Source organism: Malaclemys terrapin, chromosome 11, assembly GCF_027887155.1.
Source record: "Malaclemys terrapin pileata isolate rMalTer1 chromosome 11, rMalTer1.hap1, whole genome shotgun sequence".
Classification (NCBI taxonomy): domain Eukaryota; kingdom Metazoa; phylum Chordata; order Testudines; family Emydidae; genus Malaclemys; species Malaclemys terrapin.
In genome coordinates this window covers 39,798,430-39,821,305 of record NC_071515.1, presented here as the reverse complement: position 1 = coordinate 39,821,305, position 22,876 = coordinate 39,798,430, and the positions used below count along the sequence as shown (strand labels likewise).

The 22,876-nt window shown below is 40.9% G+C and overlaps 1 pseudogene; it reads right to left on the bottom strand.

Annotated features, from left to right (window-relative positions):
• Positions 1-22,876, bottom strand: part of LOC128845246 (dynein axonemal heavy chain 11-like) — a 233,488-nt pseudogene that overhangs the window by 31,608 nt on the left and 179,004 nt on the right.

Genomic DNA, 22,876 nt, shown 5'->3' with positions numbered 1-22,876 from the left:
TCAAGTGATTGAATCTGCCTGCCTGCATTTCACTGGAGTAATTCTTGCACTGTTCCCTCCTGTTGTTTTATCTAATCTCCGCGGGTCCTTGGGAGTTAGGTGCCTAGGTGCTTTTTGAAAAACCCACTCTGTGCCTATCTGTATCAGTGCCTAAATACCTTTAAAAATTTGGCCCCTTAGTTTTATGATTGAGCAATGTCAAAACAACCAATAACTCAATACAGTGCAATCTTAACAAAATTCTAAACCAAACAACATAGAAAGATATCAGTAAGCATTTGGCTCATAAGAAACTATGAAAAGAGATGTGTCAAAGAAAAGCTAATTTTCAGTTAACAGTCACATGTGAAATGTAAAACATCAGTCTAATTCTCTTCTTCTTGCAGCTTTTATTTTGAATTTATAAAAGGATTTCATTGTGATGAAAACATTTTAGCATTATCAGGGTACAAATTAGAGAGAGGTTCTACTACACAACATACATATGCGGTTTCACCTATGTACGTAATCGAGCCATTAAAAAGAATCTCTGAAACACACTGAGATCCTCACAGATTAATAAGTTGAAAAAAGAAGCGATGCAATAAGTATAATTATGAAAGAAAAACATCTGGTTTTGATCAAAAAGAGCCATTTTCATCTTATCAAAATGATCATTATTGTTGCTGATCTGATTCTTTTCATATTTTACCTTTAGTTCTATTTCTGCTGCTGTGTGTAGTGTTGTTTCCAGCTTTTCAACCAGAAGTGTATCTCCCAAGAAATTACTCTTGGCAGCTGAAAGGCGTGCCAGTAATTCATCCTCAAGCATTTTCAACTCAATTTTAAAATAATTTTGCTGCTTTGTGAGTTCAGACTGAAATGAAGATGGCTAGTTTGCAAATCTATAAATCAAACAATGTTAATATAGGAAATATCGCATCTCTTTGCTTCAAACACACTGATCTCCTAAGCCTTCATTATAAACCTAGATTACTAGATTTTAGTAATTAAGTTTTGGATTAACATTAAAAGGAAGAAAATGTATAAATGGTGACCTTTTTTCTGATTATTATTAAACAGATTTAAATAAGAAAAATTAGCTAATTACTGGCTATAGATTCCATCCTAATAAATCTGAGTTGAACATCCAGATTTATGTCTGACCATATCTTACAATTATTTCTGGGTACACCACACACCAGTCATGTCATCCTCTTTCAGGCAAAAACATGCAGAAGCGGGAAGAAGTCATACACAACATTAATAGCTTCAAAGACATGGAAAACTTGAGGCATTATCCCCTTGGTTCATAGGGGTAGTAGCTGAGCAGACATAGCCTGGGGTGTGCCTTAAGTGTACAGACCCTTGATGATTTGCAAAGAATCATGGCCCCAAATGTCAGTCTGAGGGAATTCATGTGGCATCCTACCCCACCAACAGCAGCAGAAGCAGCTTAATGACCTTGCTGGCATTGGTCCCTGGTCTCCAGTTGCAACTTTGCAGTGAGTACAATCCATAGATCAGGAGCATGAACTTCTCAGCACTTATCTGTGACAAATCTGTGGGGTTCTGAAAGGATTATGCTATCTACAGGCAGTTCTCCAGGCCCCTTCTGATGACTGATACCTCCAACCCCCAGCCAATAGAATCCCACACTTGCAGAGAAGTTGAGGAGAAGCTGCTGGGGAAGGAGTATCAGTATACCAGTGTATCAGTAGGGAGGATTCTGCATGTAGTTGCGCTGTGGGGGTGTCATGAAAAAACACCCCCTCCCCTGAGTGCAGCAAGTTTCAGCACTGTGAAGCGCCAGGGTAGACAGTGCACCAATGCTGGTAGCTACGCCCCTCATGGAGGTGGGTTTTTTTAGAGCACTCTGCCATGACCACACAAGCCATGTTAAAGCGCTGGCGCGGCAGCGCTTTAGTGTTGCCAGTGTAGACTAGCCCTTAAGAAGGCTGTTCTCAATAGGTAGACAAACTGAGAAGTAAGATTTAAAGTTAAGTGGGGAAATTAAGATAACAAGAGAAAAAAGGTGAAAGGATCAGGACAGGAATGTGAGGATTGTGATGACTCCACTTTGTTCCTCAGTTTGACCTGTTTGATTAGGGATCTGGGAGCTGCTGTAATTAGAACTAAATTTCAAGAGTCAGGAATTTGTTACTGTAGCTCACTAACTACTTTCTCCCAGTATGATTAAAGAGTAGAGAAAAGGAACTGAAGGAATTCTATGCTATTCCATTAATAGAGTTCTCTCTTGCCTAAATTGTAGGTAAGAGCTGCATTATGGCAACTTTCCCAGGGTTATGCGAGTTAAAGAGATTAGACAAGCCGGGTAACATAACAAGCTAGTGTGCATGAGCCCTATAGTCAGAAACAATCTTGGGCAATAGAGGCAATGACCAAGAGAGATGGGATATTCTCAGTCTCTGGCAGGGCCATGGGATGGAAGGGAGAATCCCTGGTAGTTGCAAAAGGGCTGTAGGTGCAGCTAAACTAGAGGGAGGGAAAGGGTTGAGGATTGTAATGGGGAGGAGGGGGAAATGCCACTCGATAAAAGGGGAGTGAACAGCTGAGGAACCCACTTATATCAGCCTGTCTCTATCTCAGAGAGAAGGGTACATGACTTGAATGGAGGGGGATACACCTCCCGATGTCAAAATAGTGAAATAAAGAAATCAAGTTAATAAAGTGGAGGATATGGCTCCCTTCCAGCCACTCCTCCTCTTGGGGAGAGGAGACAAGAGCATTGCTAAATGGTGCCTATTTTTGATCACTGCATGGCAGTACATATGTTGGCATAACCCCTCCGGTGCTACAGTAGGGAAGTGAGGAAGATTCCATATTGGTGTTGTGGACGCAGAGAAAGAACTGACAGGAAGGGGATGCAATGCATGACAGTTCTTTCTCTGCTTCCACAGTGTGTTGGGGAACACTACTCAGCTGGGTCTCACAAGGTCCCCGGGTAGTACAGCCAGGATTGTGCAGATAGAACCCTGGCCCACACTTTAGTTTTCCCCTGTCATGTGTGTAAAGCCACACATAAGAACATAAGAATGGCCATACTGGGTCAGACCAAAGGTCCCTCCAGCCCAGTATCCTGTCTACTGACAGTGGCCAATGCCAGGTGTCCCAGAGGGAGTGAACCTAACAGGTAACGATCAAGTGATCTCTCTCCTGCCATTCATCTCCAACCTCTGACAAACAGAGGCTAGGAACACCATTCCTTACCCATCCTGGCTAATAGCCATTAATGGGCTTAACCTCCATGAATTTATCTAGTTCTCTTTTAAACCCTGTTATAGTCCTAGCCTTCATAACCTGCTCAGGCAAGGAGTTCCACAGGTTGACTGTGCACTGTGTGAAGAAGAACTTCCTTTTATTTGTTTTAAACCTGCTGCCCATTAATTTCATTTGATGGCTCCTAGTTCTTATATTATGGGAACAAGTAAATAACTTTTCCTTATTCACTTTCTCCACACCACTCATGATTTTATATACCTATATACAGGGAAGGGTTAAGCAGCTGGAAGATGCAGCTGGGCCCAACCTTTCAGGGGCAATGCAGTACCCAGATGGTAGCACACCCAATCACACAGGTGCCGGAGAACTTTGATGAAACGATACAGTAAATATAAATAAACGTAAGTGGAGAGATGGCTGATGGCGTGATAGCAAACTGATTTACCTTCCTTTCTTTAGCATATGCCTTCCAAGTAGTGGGTCAGGTACCAGTTCAATGGTTACATCTGAGTTCTCTATCAAAACAGGATCTCCAGCAACAACTACCTGCTGTATAATGTCAACATACCTGTAAAAATCTACAGGGGTCGGGGGAGACATGGACAGAGTGCTGAAGATGTTAGCAGACAACTCAGTTAATTATTTCACTGGATACTTCGATAAACTTATATAGTAAGAAAACAGTTTATTAGAGTTTTTAATGCTTCCTGGGATATAAAGAAAACAGTTCATGATAAAATTAGCCCCCGCATCTTTTCAGCAGCTCAACAAATAAATGTTCCTATTCCTACTAATTCTGGTAGCTGCCAACTAGCTTTTATCCTGCCTGACTCAAATGGATGACTTTCAAATCTGAGCCATATCTGCTTTTTATCCATTTGATCCCTCTGGAGCAGGGGGTCAATCAATAGAGGCCAATGTTCATCGTTCGTAAGAATAGTGGCATTTTGTGTGGACATGTATTGCTAGGCAAGCCTTCATTGTTCCATTTAGCAATTGTTGCATCATCCGTCAGCATGGAGATTGGATCAAGACCTGCCGTCATTGGAATGGGGACCTAAAGTAATAAAGGTTAACTTTTAAATTGCTAGTTTCAATGGCTTGTGTGTCACAATATCTTTTCACACATATTTGTAATGCTTGTAAAGAACAAACTGCATCAACAGAAAAAAAATGCATTATGCTTCTTAACTTTTTACTAATCAACACATGAATGTAAGAAATTGGGTTATAATTTTAAACAGTCAAAAGACAGGGCTGTATATTAAACCTTTAGCAGTATAATCAGGACGCGATTGGCCAATTTCCACTCTCAGCTACACTGTCTCATAGCTATAAGAAATCCTTTGTCTTCAAATAAGTTACTGCAGATTAGGGTGGTATAACAGAGCAGAATTTAGCTCTACACATGCCATGTGGGCAAATTACCATGAAAACCTCCTGCTTTTTGTACATCCTGACTGTAGAGTGTTTCAAATTATGGCCTTAACATTATTACATTAATATAAATGTGTATATTTTATTTCCACGTTTTTAAGAAAAAAGGGATTCAGGCCCAAATTTTGCCCTGTATTAGCACAAAGTTGATCTAACACAGGCTAAACCAGCCCACAGACGAGACATAATCAATTCTTTTTTGTCAAGGTCTAAATTTCTTGGTCAAGATCCAAACTCCAGAGAAAATAATACAAAAATAAAATTAAGAATAAGAGAATAAAAAGATTCTGTGGTCTGTTCAAAAGTGTCCGGAGGTCCAGATTTGGTCCACAGTCTGCCTATTAACTACCCTTGCCACAGAGCTACTGTACTTTTCCTTTGACACCTGCTATTCCACCCATTGTTGCAAAGAGTATATCTGGGGAAATGGAGGACTGTTTTCTTTATACACCGAAAGTCCTTAGTTGCTACCCTGTTTCCCCGAAAATAAGACATCCTCCGAAAATAAGGCCTACTTACAGTTTTGCCTCTCGTTGTAATATAAGGCATCCCCCCGATAATAAGACCTCCCCGATAATAAGGCATCCTTCATTTCTGAAAAATAAGACATCCCCTGAAAATAAGACCTAGCGCATCTTTGGGAGCAAAAATTAATATAAGACACTGTCTTATTTTCGGGGAAACAGGGTAGGATGGTCCCTTGGTGTTCTTGGGAGCCTGCATAATAATTTAGAGTAGCCCCCAGACTGCTCTAATTTACTGAGGCCAGCCTGGCATCCAGACAGCCCCAGGATCAGGAGAGGATAAAAGCAGTCTAATGCCAACTTTGCACTCTCTTCTCCTCCTGAGCTGTGCCTAGCACTCTCTCTGGTCAAAGCACATGATTCACAAAACACTAATTACTATACTGCTTTCACTGTGAGCTTCCACGTTTTCATAGACAAAAGCTACTGTGTGGAATGCCACAGTGAAATTGCAGCACAAAACACTGGTATTATGTAATTATAATATTTTATAATATCTTAAATAAGATTATTACTTTAAACTTACGCTAAGTGATTCATAATAGAAACATCTCAAACAAATTAGTTAATCATATAAAACACTATATGTAACTTTTTCTTTCTCTCTTTCTTTGTAATTAGCTTGGAGACTGGCCCTCAGTCAAAACTAACCACCTGGAAAGTTTCAGCTTGTAACATTCAGCTTTTTGTGAGTCATAAATGTGCAAAAAAGACTTTTTTACAATAGAAAAAATATCTTTTTTTCCCCATCCTTGCATAATTCAATACCAGTGAATGGATTTTACTCAGGCTTGCAAAAAAAAAAAAAAAATCACATTTCAACTGAAACCAAGCATGAAAAATTTCAGATGTAAAGGAAATTTTCATCTGAAGGAAAGTTATGAACACGATACAACAGCAGGTTCAGATGGAAGTCTCAATGCAACCTTAACTATAGCATTCACCATGAAACCAGTGTTATAACCGAACACTAAATCTTGCTCTGTGCACCATTGGTGCACAATGGAGGGGCGAGAATAGAGTATTAACAGCCTGTCCCCTCATACAAGCAGCAGGAAAGCTTCTCGCCACAGCACTAAGCAGAATACTGGCTGGGCCTGGCAATTGCTCTGGGTTGCAAACCATTTCCCCAAAGTCTTTGGGTTAGTCTGCATGGCCAGCTCTCGTCACCTAGTGAATATGTTTCAAACAACAGTAAGCACTAGCCAGTGGCATAATTTGCTCTTGTTCAGGAGTGCACTTGGCTGATTTATTATTTTCAAATTTACCTTCCTATACAATGAGACATTTGCAGAAAGTACATTTAAGCTACCTGGTGAATCAACAGGTAAAAAAGGAAATACAGCAGATGTTGGATTTTTCTGATTAACTGTGCTTTTAAAAAAATAAACAGTATAAGCATTTCAGTTAAGAAGGTGTGTGCAAGTCTTGAATTACCTGCTAGTAAGGCATCCACAGGTTTTGAACTAGCTCATGCCTATATCTCTTTGCAAATGAATCAGCATAAGAAATAAAAGCTGCAGGTAGGAGCATATCTCCACATAGAGTTTGCTCTTGTTTACAATCCTGAGCGACTGACTGAACCCATCTCACATCTTCGGACTAGAATACAAGGATTAAAGATCCTTGTTAATTAATTGTTTACAAACAAACTGCTAAAAGGAAGTTGTTATTGCTCTGGGAACATGTGGGGTTACTCACACGTGTTAGAAACAAGACAAATAGTTTGGAGTTCGCACATAGCAAGCCTCATACAATTATGTTGCACAAAATAGCCTGTGTTCAATGTTATGTTGCTCTACTGCAGGTTGCTTTTGGCAGTGGGGGGGACAAGATCCAATCAACAGCATGGTAGTAAAGGGATAGCTATGCTGCATAGATGCAGAAATTTCTAGGGAAGGGTTAAAGCTTTGTCTTGAGTCTGGTTGGCTTTGGGGACTGGTAATATCTCTGATATCCAGATGACTTGTGAAAAATCAACTCAGGGCATTAGTGGTGGAAAAGTTGTTGAAAATGGCTGTTTGGTGACTTATATGAAATGAGTTGGTGGCCTCAGTTCTGTGATTAGCAAGCAGATGACCACAGCATTATTGGCACCAATCAGAGGCCAAAGATGGAAGGGATACAGAGACAGAACTAACTTCTCAGGCCCTAGAGATGATCTTTTGTGTCAGGGCTCAGTGACACTGGCAGGGAAAACTTACACTGCCATTGCCTGTTTCCGGTTCTTGATCTTGCATCCACTAGAGTCAATAGAAGATTTGCTATTGACTTTAACTGGTCCATGATTGATCCCTTGTTTCTTTTCCTGTGGCTAGACAACTTCAGCTTCCAAGACTATGGAAGTACTTTCCCCAGGAATTAGTATACTAACAAATAACCAGTGCTTGTGTTTTCTCTTCTGATGATTTTCAGGATGAAATTCCATTTAGTCTAAAAAATTTAATATACATATTGATGCAATAGAAAGATCCACTTGTGCAGCACTTGCTCAAAGGGAATTTTGGGAACAATTACCTTTCTAGTATTTGCTCGTGCAATGTGCAACTATCACTGCAGCAAGGCTGCATAAAGCTAATGAAATAATATGTTCTCAGCAAAAATTAAGATGAAAAATAATCAATCCTCTTGGTCACTAGGGATATGGTCTACGCATATTCACTTCATACAGGCCATGCAACAACCATCCAATGATAACAGCTTTAGGTCATTACTGACGTTGGTCAAATTTGATACAATTATGTACAGGTGATAGACTTAGTATCCCACCACCAATCCCTTGAGCTATCCAGTCTCTTCACTGAACTGTTGCTTTGAGAGGTGCCTGGTGAAGGACTTGCCATTAAAATTCACCTGACTGTCATCTTCATCTAGTGAATGACTCAACTTTTCTTTCCTTTCATCTCCGTCTCCTCCTTTAGATTATTTTCATTATACGCCTCCCCTTTTCATCTCTCTGTTGCTATTCCAGTGCTTGTCAACCACAGCAGGGGGTCATGATGGAACCAAACAATATGATACATTAGGCAGAAGAAAATAATATCTGATGCTCCAGAATAACCATTTATTGCAATAATTTTGAAAGATCTGCTGTATTGGAGCCTTTATTATTCTGTATTATGTATGTGGTTTAATTTTACAGGCATTAGTTTCTCACTAAAAATATACTATACTTTATAATAATAAAAATAATTAATGGAGATATCCCATCTCCTAGAACTGGAAGGGACCTTGAAAGGTCATGGAGTCCAGCCCCCTGCCTTCACTAGCAGGACCAAGTACTGATTTTGCCCCAGATCCCCAAGTGGCCCCCTCAAGGATTGAACTCACAATCCTGGGTTTAGCAGGCCATTGCTCAAACCACTGAGCTATCCCTCCCCCTGAACTTTCAATTCAGTTGGGATGTTAACATTTTAAATTATTTGATTTTACTTCTTTAAACAGAAACAGTGGGCCTTTTGTATTCTCCTTCAGTCAGTCAATCCTATCTATGGTTTCTGGAAATGCTGTGCTTTATTTTAAGTTCTGCCAGAGAGACTGAGCAATATAATTTTACGTAATAACAAATAGATTTTTTTTTTTGCTGTCCACATATTTGGTTATCCACGTCAGCTTCAAACGACTGGCTCAAATTGCACAACACCTATAATGCCAGTAAACTATAGCAAGAGATTCCCCAAATGAATTTTAACATGGAATAAAATAGCTGAAAAAAATATATAAGGTAAAAATCTAGTTGGATGATGAATGAAAAATCCATTAGTGAATATGGATTCCCCTGAGCCAACCTGAATCAACAGACAATATGGATTTTTGATAATTCATTGGTTTGCCATTATTTATTCTCTCTCATGTAATACCCACTGCACATCTCAGAGAGCTAATTAGAGAATTATCATATTACTTAACTAAGTAGCCCAAACTGTATTATTCTGTATGTACCCGAAGCAAGGGCAGTATCATTAGCATTGTTTAATTGTTGCAAATAAAGCCATTGTATCTTATTAAATCATCGTCATTGTCAATACCTACGATTCACTAGATCCATTCTTTTAATGTTCTTGGATGTGTTAGTTACTAGTAATCTTACAGTTAATATATACCACCGTGAGGCAAAATATAAGAAAATGTAAAGGTCAAAAACATGCTTCTATTATGAAAAAAATGAATGATAATGACATAATTTTTTCAGCTCATCAGGTTCTTTGCTAAGTGCCTCTGTTATTGCCAGATCAATAGTGTATAACAAAGAAATGCTTTCTGGAGGCTGCTTCATTAGCCTGCCCTGTAGGACCTCACCTCCAGACCTTTCACTAATCTGTTGGCCAGCTCAATAGTCTTGTTAGTTCTATTCACTTCTTCCTGGCAGCGGATTTGCTCAGCTGTAGCTCTCTGAAAGGCAGTGGTTAAGGCAGCCAGGTTTGTGTCTAGTTCCTTCAAATAAAAACAGTAAGAAACAACTTTGGACATTGTAAGAACAAGTAAAAATATTTCTGCTGTCTTATTTTATATTTCTGAAAGTTAAATTATACACTGTGAGAAAGATGTAAACATGACTGTTCTTAGCATCCTTTCCCAAATCACACCATCAGATGGTACAGTTGGAAAGCAGTAGGAAAAAGTGTCAGTTCCTGTAATTTTTGATATTTGTTCAAAACAGCATTAAAAAAAGAAACCACAGATTTGATCTCATAAGAGGGAAAGAAGACGGACCTTTTTTTCAGAAAGGTATCTCAAATTTAGCAAGCTTTAATATCATGTATTTCTTATAAGATTGCATACTTTATAGGCGGTGTCAAAAACACTCTGTAGAGAGCTCCATTCGGAAGCTAAAGAGAACAGACAGGTTTAATGATGAGGGGTAAAAATTTGCTAAACAGCATACACTACAAAGTTAGCTCGACGTAAGTCGCCTTGCATCAAACTATTAGTGTGTGTGTCTATGCTCAACTTTGTCTTTGGCTGACATAAGCGCCCACTTACAGTGACACAGTAAGCAGCTCTCCCTTGTGTGCAACTGCCCAACCCACGATGGAACTCCATGTACTAGATGCATTCCCACCTGGGGTAGACAGGCAGTATTGTACCTCCTGGGCCTGTGGGGAGAAGGACTGTGCAGACACCGCCACAGACCAGCCATAGAAATATGGACATCTATGAACAGACTGCATGGGGGACAGCTCCAGGCACCAGCTTAACAAGCAGGTGCTTGGGGCGGCCAAGGGAGAGGGGCAGCACCTGCGGCAATTCGGGGGCGGCAGGTCCCTCACTCCCACTAGGAGTGAAGGACCTGCCGCTGAACTGCCGCCGACAATTGCGGCTTTTTTTTTTTTTTTCCAATTGCTGCCACTGATCGCTATGGGGGATGCAGGCAAAGGGCTAAGATAGGGATCAGCATCAGTGCTGTGTGAAAGTGAAGGAACTATGGCAGGTGTACTGTAAGACCAAGGGGCTCAATAGATCTGGTGCTGTGCTGTAGGGGCCATGTTCACAAGAAGCTGCATGTCATACTTGCTGGAGACTCCATCAGCACCCCGCAGACCATGGAGAAGCCTGAGATAGAGACTCCTGCTATGAAGATGGAAAGGGACATCTAGTGGGTGAGGGGCTCCAGCATGCCACGAGCCAGGGCCATTTCAGGTATGTTTACACAGCTCACGGACACCAGCCTTGCAGCCCAGGTTGATGGTCTTGGGGGTAGTGGGACTCAAACTAATGTTCTAAAAATAGCTGTGCAAACAACACTTTGAAGTTGTGGCTCAAGCTGGGGCTTGGGCTCTGAATCCTAGGGATGCAGTGGGGGAAGCTTCAGAGCCCGAGCCACAACTTTCAAGAGTTGCCTACATAGCTATTTTTAGAGCACTAACATGAGCCCTGCTAACCCAAGTCTATTGATCCAGGCTGGGAGGCTTGCGTCTGCAGACTGTGTAGAGATACCATTCAAGATTCCACCATAGTCTAGCCATTGGCACCAGCTGAACACGGACGAGTCCACTGAAGGGGAAGGGACCTCAGTAAGTGTAGCATGCATTTTTCCTCACAATATTGAAATGTAAAGATGGCGACCAGTCCATCCCCAAGTTAACAAGACACAGGTATCAACTTTTCCTTGTTTTACTCGTGTGAGAAGAGGTAGCAGTACAACAATCAGGGGTAGAGTTGGTATCTGCTTTTCACTCCCCTGTTGGGTTAGGCAGGGGGAAGGGGAAGTGGATGGAGAGCAGTTTGTGTACGTACAGTAGAACCTCAGAGTTACAAACACCTCAGGAATGGAACCTGGTCATAGCTCTGAAATGTTCGTAACTCTGAACAAAACATTATGGTTGTTCTTTCAAAAGTTTACAACTGAACATTGACTTAATACAGCTTTGTAACTTTACTATGCAGAAGAAAAATGCTTTTAACCACCTTAATTTAGATGAAACAAGCACTGAACAGTTTCCTTACCTTGTCAAATCTTTCCATTATTAATTTTTTTTTTTTTAGTAGTTTACGTTTAACACAGCACTGTACTGTATTTGCTTTTTTTGGTCTCTGCTGCCTGACTGCGTACATCCAGTTCAAATGGGGTGTGTGGTTGTCTAGTTAGGTGTTTGTAACTCTGGAATTTGGTAAAAAATCCATTACAATCTGGAGTTTGAGGTTCTACTGTACATAGGGATGTCCCTTGTATCCTCCTGAAAGATCGAGCTGCAACTTTCATGGAGATGCTTTGCAGTCCTCTCTGGAAAATTTAGAGGAATAGCTGCCTTATTTCTTCTTCCAGAGTAGGACACGTCCCCATACCACTCTGCAATGAGTTTGGCTGGCAGTAAACAAGCTAGTGGCATATAGACCCAGATAGCTTTGAGACACAGGAGCAGCTGCATTATCTGTGCCTTTGTTATCATCAGCAGTGAGATATCAGCTAAAACCACCACAGTTGTGGAAAAATAGTGACAGTGCCATTGCCCTATACTTGTACCCAGGGAATAGGAACCAAATCTGAATTGTTTCTTGCAAACAACCATGCCCCTGGCAGGCCATAGTCACCATAGCTGGGGCAGAAGAGCAGCATAGCAGGAATTGATTAATGGCCCTACATACTTGCATGACAATGTCCCCCACTGTGACCCCAAAATGATTTCCCATTGACCAGAAGCAACATGGCATTCAGGGCCGGCTCCAGCATTTCTGCCGCCCCAAGCGAAAAAAAAAAAAAAAAGAGGGAGTGAGGGACCTCCGCCCCCGAATTGCCGCAGGTGCCGCCCCTCTCCCTTGGCTGCCCCAAGCACCTCCTTGTTAAGCTGGTGCCTGGAGCCGGCCCTGATGGCATTGCGCATCTGTAGACTGCACTTGCCACTCAGGTCTCCACTGTCAGTGCAGCTCTCATTCTGGTGTCCCTGCATTGGAGGGCTGGGGTGAGCTCAGCTGACAAACCCTAGGACTGTTGCCTTTCAGAGCCAGAAGCACTGCAGCCACTGCTTGGTGTCCCAAACCTGCATTACGATGAGATCCCACCATTCAGTGCTCATTTCTTGGGCCCAGAAGCAGCACTCCACCATCTGCAGCTGCTTTGTGAATTTTACCGATAACCTTCAAATTGTTTTTCACCACATCCTCAATAAACTATCCTCATATCCTCCATCCTTCCTAAGGGTCTGTAAATCAGGAAAATCATGTGTCCTGTTTGCAATGTTCATGAGAATAGTGCCATCTCTGTGGGCGCCCTGGTTCTGTCAGAGATGGTGGACACTAAAAAGTGCTACATGGGTTTGTGGGATTAAAAAAGAGGCGCAAAAACTATGGGCTGACATTATCAGATGAAGAAAGTTGCATACTGGGAAGTTGACCCTCTAGTGCCCAGAGATCCCTGGGCAACTCATTTCTACCCCACAACACAGTTGTGTCAAAAGACATTGTGTCAGATGGCAGTGCCTGACACATGGTATTCCACATGGTGCATTGACAAGCACGCCTGGTAAATACCTGCAGCATCCATGCAAGCAACCAAGATGCATATGCACAAACTTCAGCGGCTGATTGCTGCTGTAATTTGCATCAATCACAGTTTGTAGCTGTAGCCATGGCCTTAATAAATAAATAAATAAATAGTCAATGGGATTTAGGCTCGTATGTCGCTAAGTCACTTTTGAAAAGTGGCTTCCCAGTCGGGTGCTTTTGAACATTCTACCTCAGATTTGGCAAGAGGAAGCAGCATGGGTCATGATCCAACAATGCACTTAAACACACTCTCAACTGTATGCGTGAGTAGGCCCGTTGGATCAGAGCCCTTTTGTTCCCAGAGGACGGAGCGGAACAGCGAGTTCAGCACAGATGGTTGGGCATGAGCACTAGTGAGAACGTGATTTCCAACTCAGGAGCATCACAGCAAAGGAACACAAATGACTCCAAGAGGAGAAGCACAGAATGACTTGGCTGGGTTGATGTGACATTAATAAATGTGTAGAGAATTTTGAAAGCCAAAAAGGCAATGTTAAATGTACTGCAAGGCCCCAGATCCAGTGAAGCGCTTAAACAGAGGTGAAATTTGGAACATGTGCATACTCCCATTGGCTGTGATCTGGGATTTAAACCCTAAAAATACTGCAATTGTCCAGTATGAGATTTCATAACTATAACTTTAAGAAGAATTTTGGCCTTTGTAGCTGATGATTAAATCAGGTGCCTTAAGAGCTCCGTGTTTCAACCCCAGTTCTGCCACTCACTTGCTCTGTATACCATGGGAAAAATCAAAACCTCCTTGTGCTGTGGTTTGCCCCTCTGCAAAATGAGGATGATAATACTATTTAGCTACCTCACTGGGGTGTTGTAAAGCTTCATTCATTAATGGTCTCGTTGAAATCCCTGTGGCATTATAGGAGGGTAATGTATATAATACAGAACACGTGGCTGGTACAGAAATTTTATTGGCATGAGTTTGGCATGACCAAGTGAGTTATACAACACAAACATTCCTAACAAGGGCCGTTACATTTATTTTAGATAAGGAACAATATAACTTCTATATCACACCATCATATTTAGGGTCAGAGCCCCAGGTATATCACAGCAGAGGAGTGAAGAGGCTGGGAGTAAAGGTGGTTTTCTGCTACCTTCCTGTCCCCTGCATGGGGCACGTTAGCGCAGCCTCAGGCTCAGGAAGGATTGCCAAGGCACGTTGGCCCAGCTCCTCTTAGGTATTTAGGTACCTAATTCCCATTTAAATCAATGGGCATTAAGTGCCTAAATACCTATTGACCTCTGGCTCCACCTCTTGTACTGGAGAGGCCAAGATACCAGTCCCATACCAGCTAGGCATTCCCCATATACTGGAAGAAACCTCAGGCAGCATTACATCCCCTTTGCTGGAGAGGCTGAGCATATGGCCATGAGGGTTATGCTGTATATTTAACAAACTTTTTAAAAATATTAGGGAGAGTTGGAACTTTTTTACTGGAATAATTTTGCTTCTCTCTGCCCACTGAGTACAATGAACCAAACTGTAAATCCCTCAGATGCAGAAATATATGGCTAATTGAATTTTAGAGACCTCTAAAATCACGATTTTGAAGTTCAATGTCTCTGAACTTTCCAGGGTTAGAAGCAGAAGCAGCATGCCCCCTGGAATAACTGGGTCATTGGTCTGAGGCTCAGTGTGAGAGCAATGTAATTTTTGGCAATTTTGTTTTTAATAAAAGGCAGCTGTCTGAAGGAGAAAAAATAGGCAGACAGTGAGGAGATAGAGAAGAAACCCCTGTTTGTGATTAATCCACGAAAGAAATAGTTCCAGTTCATGTAGGTTAAATATATGACCCATGGACTGCTGCCAGAGCCAGTGAACCGCTGGTGAGCTTATGAATAAGAGCTGTTTGGGGAACTGGAAGTTGCCTGGGGGCAGTATTAACTTACCTAAGCAATTTTCTCAAGATTTCATCATATGAAATATTACATGCAAGAAAATGGAACTCGCTTTTAGGTACCACTTTCCCCCTTTCCCCTTTTCTACTCCTTTTTGACATGTGCACCCCTTCCCGTGCCCACACAGACCGGGTAAGTTGTGGCTGAATTCTAGTAAGGAGAGAACAACAAACTGCAGGTGAATTTAGAAAGCCATGCAGCACTATTTCCTATTCAATTAAAAGTCCAAGACAGTCAGAGCCCCTGATGTGTTACCTTTCATTTGACTACCCACATTTTTGACTTTCTGTAAATAATGTACTAAATGGATAAAAGAAGATCCCATTTTTGTTTTTCCCCAAGTTACAGATAACAAGACAAGTCCCTTCCCTTACAGTTTCTGCATATCAATGTGATTTAATGTTAAATAATAATAATAATAATAAAGTGCCAAAATCTCTCTCTGTGTCTCTGTCTTTTTAAAGCATTGCCCTTTTCAAAACAAGGGGAAATTCAGTATAGTTTCAGTGCCACAGTGATCAAACAGTGTCACATCACTATGGCAATTGCTGCCCAGGCCAGGAATACAGATCAGCTTTAATTGTGCAACGCCTTATTGCTGGTGCATGTCAATCAGAACCTATGAATTGAGAAAAATTTGCTCTGTTCATTCTGTTAAATGATGTATCCAATTAAACCTGTTAGAATTCATGATCTTCAGTCAAGGTTAAATGAAAGTAGTTACTCCTGTCAGCTAGGTGATTAAATGCTGCCTACATCAGGCACATTTATGTGCAAAATTAAAATTTTGGTATAAAGCATGAATCTTTATGCATGCCAGTTAATTATCTTGCGGTTCCTCCATTTATTAAATGCCCACTGCATTTCTTCTTAATCATCAGCGTCCTTTCAAAACTTATTTCATAGTCCACATTATGCCAAATTTCAATGTTTAAATGAAATGCTTTATCAATGAAAACTTGCTCTTTTGAAGGATTTGGCTGTTGCTACGCTACTAAAGATGGCCATTATTAATAGTTTTTTAGCCATTATGCAAAAGATCTATTTGTGTTGTGTTGTATAATTCTGAGTGACTGTGATAGGAATCCCTTGTGTTGTTGCTGTCGGTCATTGCCTCATTCTCTGCACCTAACTGGGACTTGTGCTGCATATCAGCCAACTCCAACAAACACCAAGACAGTAATATACAGTGCTACAAAATTAGCATAAACACAACTGCTATGGGGACAATTCTGACTCCCTACCCTATGTGGGAATGGAAGGCCTGGAACACAGACAAATTCAGAGCAGTTTCTCTGTGTGGGGGGAGAGAGAGGGAGAGGAGGGGCAGGATCTGGGGAGCCTGCAGGATATCCATAGCCTCTGCATGTCAGATAAGGATTTCCTTGGAAGCAGGGCCAGTGGATTCACTGGCCAAACACCCATACCTAAAAGAGAACGTAGCAGCTATGAGGTCTACACAGCCTAGAGGAGGAGCTCTGCCGCTGCTCCATATTATGGGGTGGATAGAAGACTTTGCTCTTTTCCTCCCTCCTCCAGTGCACAATCTATTTACTCTGGCTATGTGCTCTGTCCAGGATTTGCACAAAGTCATTCACTGTACCTCAAAAGTATTGTTCGAATTAGGAGCAAGAATTATGTATTGCATATTTACTCTTGTAAGGGCTAATAAAGCCAGGCTTTGAATGCTGCATGCAGTGTAGAACCAGGATACAAATGTGTGTAGTGATCAATAAATAACTAGAAACATATACAAAAAAAGACTGTGTGAAATACTCATTTAAAAAAACTACAGTGTGGCACTAACTTTGCTCATACAAGGGACATTTCTTCCTATGGTCTGAAATATTCTAGGTAGACATTTATTCCTTTTTATTCTGAGACGGTGTTAAGAACCCCTCTTACAATCAAAATTAAAAATCTACCATGCCTGTTTACTGACAATTAATGAATAGTATTTAAATCAGACTGGGAGATAAACTAGTTTAATATATTCTACTAAATAAATAAGCATGCCGCTGTTATTAAAGGTAAATGCCCACAGTAGTTTTCTACTTGTGGAGTGTTATAAATGTAATTTTTATTCACATAACATGTTTAAAAATACAGCTAGATAAAATAAATATTGAGGGTGGCAGAAGGAGTACCACCAATGGAAAGACTGGTAAAACCAACTTGCTAGTGTGTACAGCTCTATCTTTGACAGTCCTCAGAAATGATGGAATGCTGGTTTGAATCTTAAAGGTGATTGATGTGATTTGATTTATTCAGGATCATACCAGAAAATATCTGTTCAGAAAGTATTTCCACAGAAGCTTACCCAAATGGCAGTGTTCTGTCACTCAACATATATTTCTAGGCATTCAGTAAGTTTCCTGCACAAATCTTTTGTGGACTGGAGCCTGTAAGCCAATCAATTCTAGCTGAACTTTGGCTTCAGCTTTTTTGAGTCCAGCTAAAAACAACATGTTTGTCTCTTTGAAAAAATATCTGAAGCTTCTTGATCCATGCAGCAGCACACTGAAGGGTAACTATCACAATCATATTTCTGGAGTATCTGAAAAATGGAAAAGGTCACTCCACTGAAGCTGCCCTGGAAAACGCCTGGAGATCGAAGGAAAGGCTTCCCTTTGCTCGCCCCCTTAAACAGCTAAAGACAAAGCCCTCCTTCCAGTCCCAGGCAGCTGCAGCTCCTCTCCCCTATCAACTGCAAATAATGGACTTTTCTCTTTTGGCAGCCGCGAGAAATAAAACTCTGCTCCCTCCTCTCTCTGGCAGTTGTTTACAACCACTCCACACCAAAGTTCAATATTTTTAGGTATCTAAATATAATGCTGTCAGCCACTGTGAATAAAGGAGTATCATCAGGCTTGCGGACAACAGAATCCTCACCAAGCCTTGCAGAGGGTGGTGACAAGCCTTGAAAAGTGAACTGCAAAATAAGCCTTTCACTAGCTTCCCAGAAGGCTGATGCTGAAGCGCCTGGATTTGGCTCGGCCTGTCTAGCACATAAATGTTCTTTATTCTTCTTCCTCCACCCACACTTAGCACTATGCCGCTCCTCCAGACATACAGAGGCCAGGAATTGCAGGCTGTATGCTACAAACCCAACATGTCCTTGCCATTGTTAACAGTTGCCATATGCATCAGTATGGATATTTAGCTGGATATTTCTGCTCAAGTGCTCCCCAGCAGAAGTTCTCAAACTTTTTTGCTGTGTCCCCCTTTGGAGATTCATGTCCCCTCTTTCTCAGAAATTGTGTTTCCGTGGATGCCTGGGGTCTAGCATCCCATCCCATTCCTCCCGCGCCCAGGACATGCTCTGGGTTGGCAGCCCCAGCAGGACTCTGAGCTGCACCCTCTTCTTGTGCCTCTGTCCCATAGACCCCCCAGAGTCACACACAGGCCTCAGGCTCCTCCAGCTCTGGTGCAATCCCCAGCATGCATGAGCAAGAGCCTGTGTAGGCAGGAACTACTTCCCCAAGGAGAACATGCACATCGGCCTCTGGAGAAGCGAGCGAGCTAGAATGTCTCCCCCACCTCCCAAACAGAGAGAGGCCACTCCCTTCTCTCCTCATCCCTCCTGCCTCCTTGTTCTTCCACAGCAGAAGCTGGGGCAGGAGACTCAGCTAGTGGGAGGAATTCTTATTTTATTGTAACCCTTCTGGCAGGTGGAGTCAACAGCAACCAGGGCCAGGTCCAATATCTAGGGTTTCCTTTTCAACAAAACAACACAACACAGAACCAGCTCGAGCCCCGCCAGCCGCCGTTCTGCTCTGTTGGCCATCCTCCCAGCTGCCATTCCGCTGGCCACCCTGCCAGCCACTCCGATGCCCACAGTTCCCTTCTGCTGTCACCTGCTTCTCCACTGTGACCTCTGTAGGTCAGTCTCTTGAGGTTCCCCCACAGCTCTATGTGATTTTCAGCTCTCAGTGATTGTCAGATCCTAATGGGGAAAATTCATTGTAGGGAAGAAACCCTGTTCCACAACAAGTGATTCCAGCTCTTATGATCACTTAACAAAATGAAAAGACTCCTAATGGAGCCCTACTTAGCTCTGTCTTTGAACAGTGGGGAGGGGCAGGTTAAACTGTGCCTGGGGCTCTGAGATAGAGCCCACACCTCCTAGTAGGGACACCTGTCTCCACCCCTGCTTACTTTCACAGTGGTCTGCATCTGAGCCCCTGGTTTAGTGGAGTTCATTTCAGTTGAGGGTGACCCCCTCAATCAGGACAGGCTAAGCACAGTTCTAGTGCCCTTTACTTATACAGTAAAGATAACATTTCACTACCCCTGCATTCAGATTTAAAATTTTTATTAAAGCTAATGTTAAAAAAATTATATAATACATAGGTTGAGAAAAGTGTCTGTACATCTGGGTATAGTGCTTAGATTATCCACAAATACAAAGTTTGTTTTTAAAGTCATATGTTACATAGAGTACATAACCAGCAATAACCCACATTTAGGTGAATAGATTTAGCAATACATTTTAGATATTAGAATCCAAATACTCAGGTATATCACTCATGAAAAGTTGTTTAGAGAGTTGGTTGTGGAAAGCAAAATATACGAGTGGAGATTGTCCCTCAGTAATTGAGAATTAGGTAAATTGTCCATTTAGAAAATACAATCTATGAGGAAAGTATTTCAGTTACTTTCCTGACTTATTTGTAACCCAACATCAACCAAAGTTGATCACTTTGGGCAACACAGCTCTGTCTGCTGGATACCTAGGCAGAGTAGGTATGTTCATGTAAATACAATCTGCTCCTGAAGTCTTTTCCCCTCTCCAGATAGTTGTCAGGGGAGAGCTCATTCACACTCTGCTTACATCCTCAACAATAATTGGAAGAAACAAGAAAACATTCTTAATCAGTTACTTCCTTGCACCCCCCTGATAATCTCATCATGCCCCGCCCCTCCCAGTTTGAAAACCTATACTCTACGATAAAAGAGTTGACATGTGATTTAATGTGTGATCGTTAGGTTTCAGTGTTATCCCATCTCTCTTACAGACCTTGGTTCAAGCTCTGTATCAACAAATTTAAGAAATGCAAACCCAGCATCGATTTATATTTGGAGTAGGGTATTTCACAGGCATAAGGGTTAGGAGCTTCATTGATGGCAGATTAAATTGGGCAGAAAATGAGTGACACTAGCTGGGAAGAAAAAACAACCACTTAAACATGGTGTGGGTTGTGCATCACAGCTTTACATGTACACAGGAATATTTGAATACATACACATTTATCTGATTTCATATGCTGTTTTATTTCTCAATCTGATCTACAGATATAAAAGCAGTATTTTATAGTAAGGAGAACATCAGATCTATGAATTCCAGAAAAAAATCACTATGGAGTTCTTTCCATTTCAGTAACTCATGACAAAATCCAGAGAATTTTTGCTTTAGAATTTGCAGTCACTTTCAGTCAAAACCTCACCTATAGACAGAAGGCTATTAAGCATATTTGTATCTAGTAATTTGTTATTCTTTGTTTTAATTTTTGTGTGTGTTTTGCCCCTAAAAACTAAACAGAATTCATCAAGGAATAGAATGGAAGGAAATTTTTTTGTACTGAATATTATAAATGAATTGAACAAAGATTGCTAGTGTTTGTCATTTTCCTTATCTGTACACATGAATACGTTATATACTCATTTCCATTGCAAATGGTACATCAAAATGATCATAGCAAACTGAAATATATTGTACATTTCATTATTTAATTTCTTTGAAAGTATCACTCACAAAAATGTTCAGTTGTCACTGTTCTTGAACTAAAGCTTTATGGCGCGATGAAAGACATAGAAGTGCTAATGGTGTCAGTCCAGAATAAAAACAGGCCACAAGCTTTGGAAAATTATTAATTATTTGTATTTAATTAGCCAGAGTCCCTAATCAAGTTCAGGGTCAGTTGTGCTAGGCACTGTACAAACACTTAATCACTCTGCTTGTAGGCTATATTCCTTTCCCTTTCTCTTTGTATGGCAAAGGTTAATCCAGATCTCAGAATGGCATTCAAAAATAGAGTAGGGAAAAAAAAAATCAAGGCAGATCATGGATTGGAGTTCTTCATCACAATGTTAGGAAGGGTCCACCAATCAGAATAAGAGAAACAAGACTGGGGAATAAATATACAACAGGGAAGATAACCACACCCTTTTGGATCTAAATTAATTATTGTAAACAGCACATTGGACCAAACCCTGCAACCCTTACTCATGCACCCAATGAAATAAATGGGAATACTTGTGTGAGTAAGGACTGCTTATTTGCTTTACCAAGGGATTACATGATCAGGTTAGTTTTTTGGAGGATTATTGGACAAATGTTAGAAAAATCAACCTCTCTTCTGAGACACTTTCTTTTGAAGTAAAGTAAACAAACAAACAAACAAAAACCCCCAGGCATTAGATAATTTTGAGTTCAAATGTTCATTGCTCCTGGGTGTTTTTTAAAATTCCTTTTTTAAAGCTAAATAGTCAAATCAAAATGGAGTGAAATGTTCATCTTCTGGTGTGTTTTACAGCTTGTTTGTATAACTTGCTTTGTTACTTAGAAATGTTACAGAGGCTAAAGGCAACTTTGTACTTAAGTAGTCTTTATCAGTCCAAATAGGCACACACTCAAGTTTGTTGTTCTGTAATACTGCTGTGTTAGCAATTCCCTGAGTTTAATGTAAAATAATCATATTAACATGAAAGGGAATTTTTGGAGGGTGGCTGAATTTGTTTGTTTTGGGGGGTGAGGGTGGGGTTGTTAGTTATTTGGAGCTTTAATTTTCAGGAAAAATTAAAGCTAGAAAAATTCACTGTTTGTTGCGGGAAGGAGTCCCCTTTCTCTAAATACTTTTATTCTAGTCACAGAAATTGAATCTTTTGCTATATTTGTTCACATTGATTTGAGCACATTATGTTGTGGGGTAAAGATAGTTTTAACAGTGTTCCTGTTACAGTGCAACACTTATGGCACTGTATCAACCACAGTGGAATATAGCTAACTACTAGTTTAACTACTATCTGGTTAGTACAGAGATCCGGTCAAAAAATAACCAAGCCTAGTTGGTCTACACCAGGGGTATAGGCAACCTATGGCATGCGTGCCGAAGGCGGCACGAGAGCTGATTTTCAGTGGCACTCACACTGCCTGGGTTCTGGCCACTGGTCTGGGGGGCTCTGCATTTTAATTTAATTTTAAATGAAGCTTCTTAAACATTTTTAAAACCTTATTTACTTTACATACAACAATAGTTTAGTTATATATTATAGACTTATAGAAAGAGACCTTCTAAAAACGTTAAAATGTATTACTGGCATGCAAAACCTTAAATTAGAGAGAATAAATGAAGACTCGGCACACCACTTCTGAAAGGTTGCCGACCCCTGGTCTACACTTATAGATATTTATGGTCAAGGTCAAATGTAATTTTCAAGTCTGAAATATATGTTGAGTCTTCAAATTTGGTTGCGGCACACTTCACCCATAAGGGGGAAAAACACAAAAGAAAACATAGTCAATTCAAACAATAAAATAACCTATTTCAAACTTCTTTTGAATAACTAAGTTTCTCTGCTGCAATAGCAGAATGGTATTATACATTTATTGGCTTGAGGCAAGGACTGGAGTTTTAGATCCATTTCACAATACACCTAAACTGTAAAACAGTTTCAGCATTTTAAAAGTGAAATAAGTCATTGTTTGAAAAGATCGTGGATGGTTGGCACCTATATTCTTGATCACACCAAGAGGTTGATAATGGGGAATAGTGAATAATGAATTGGAATTC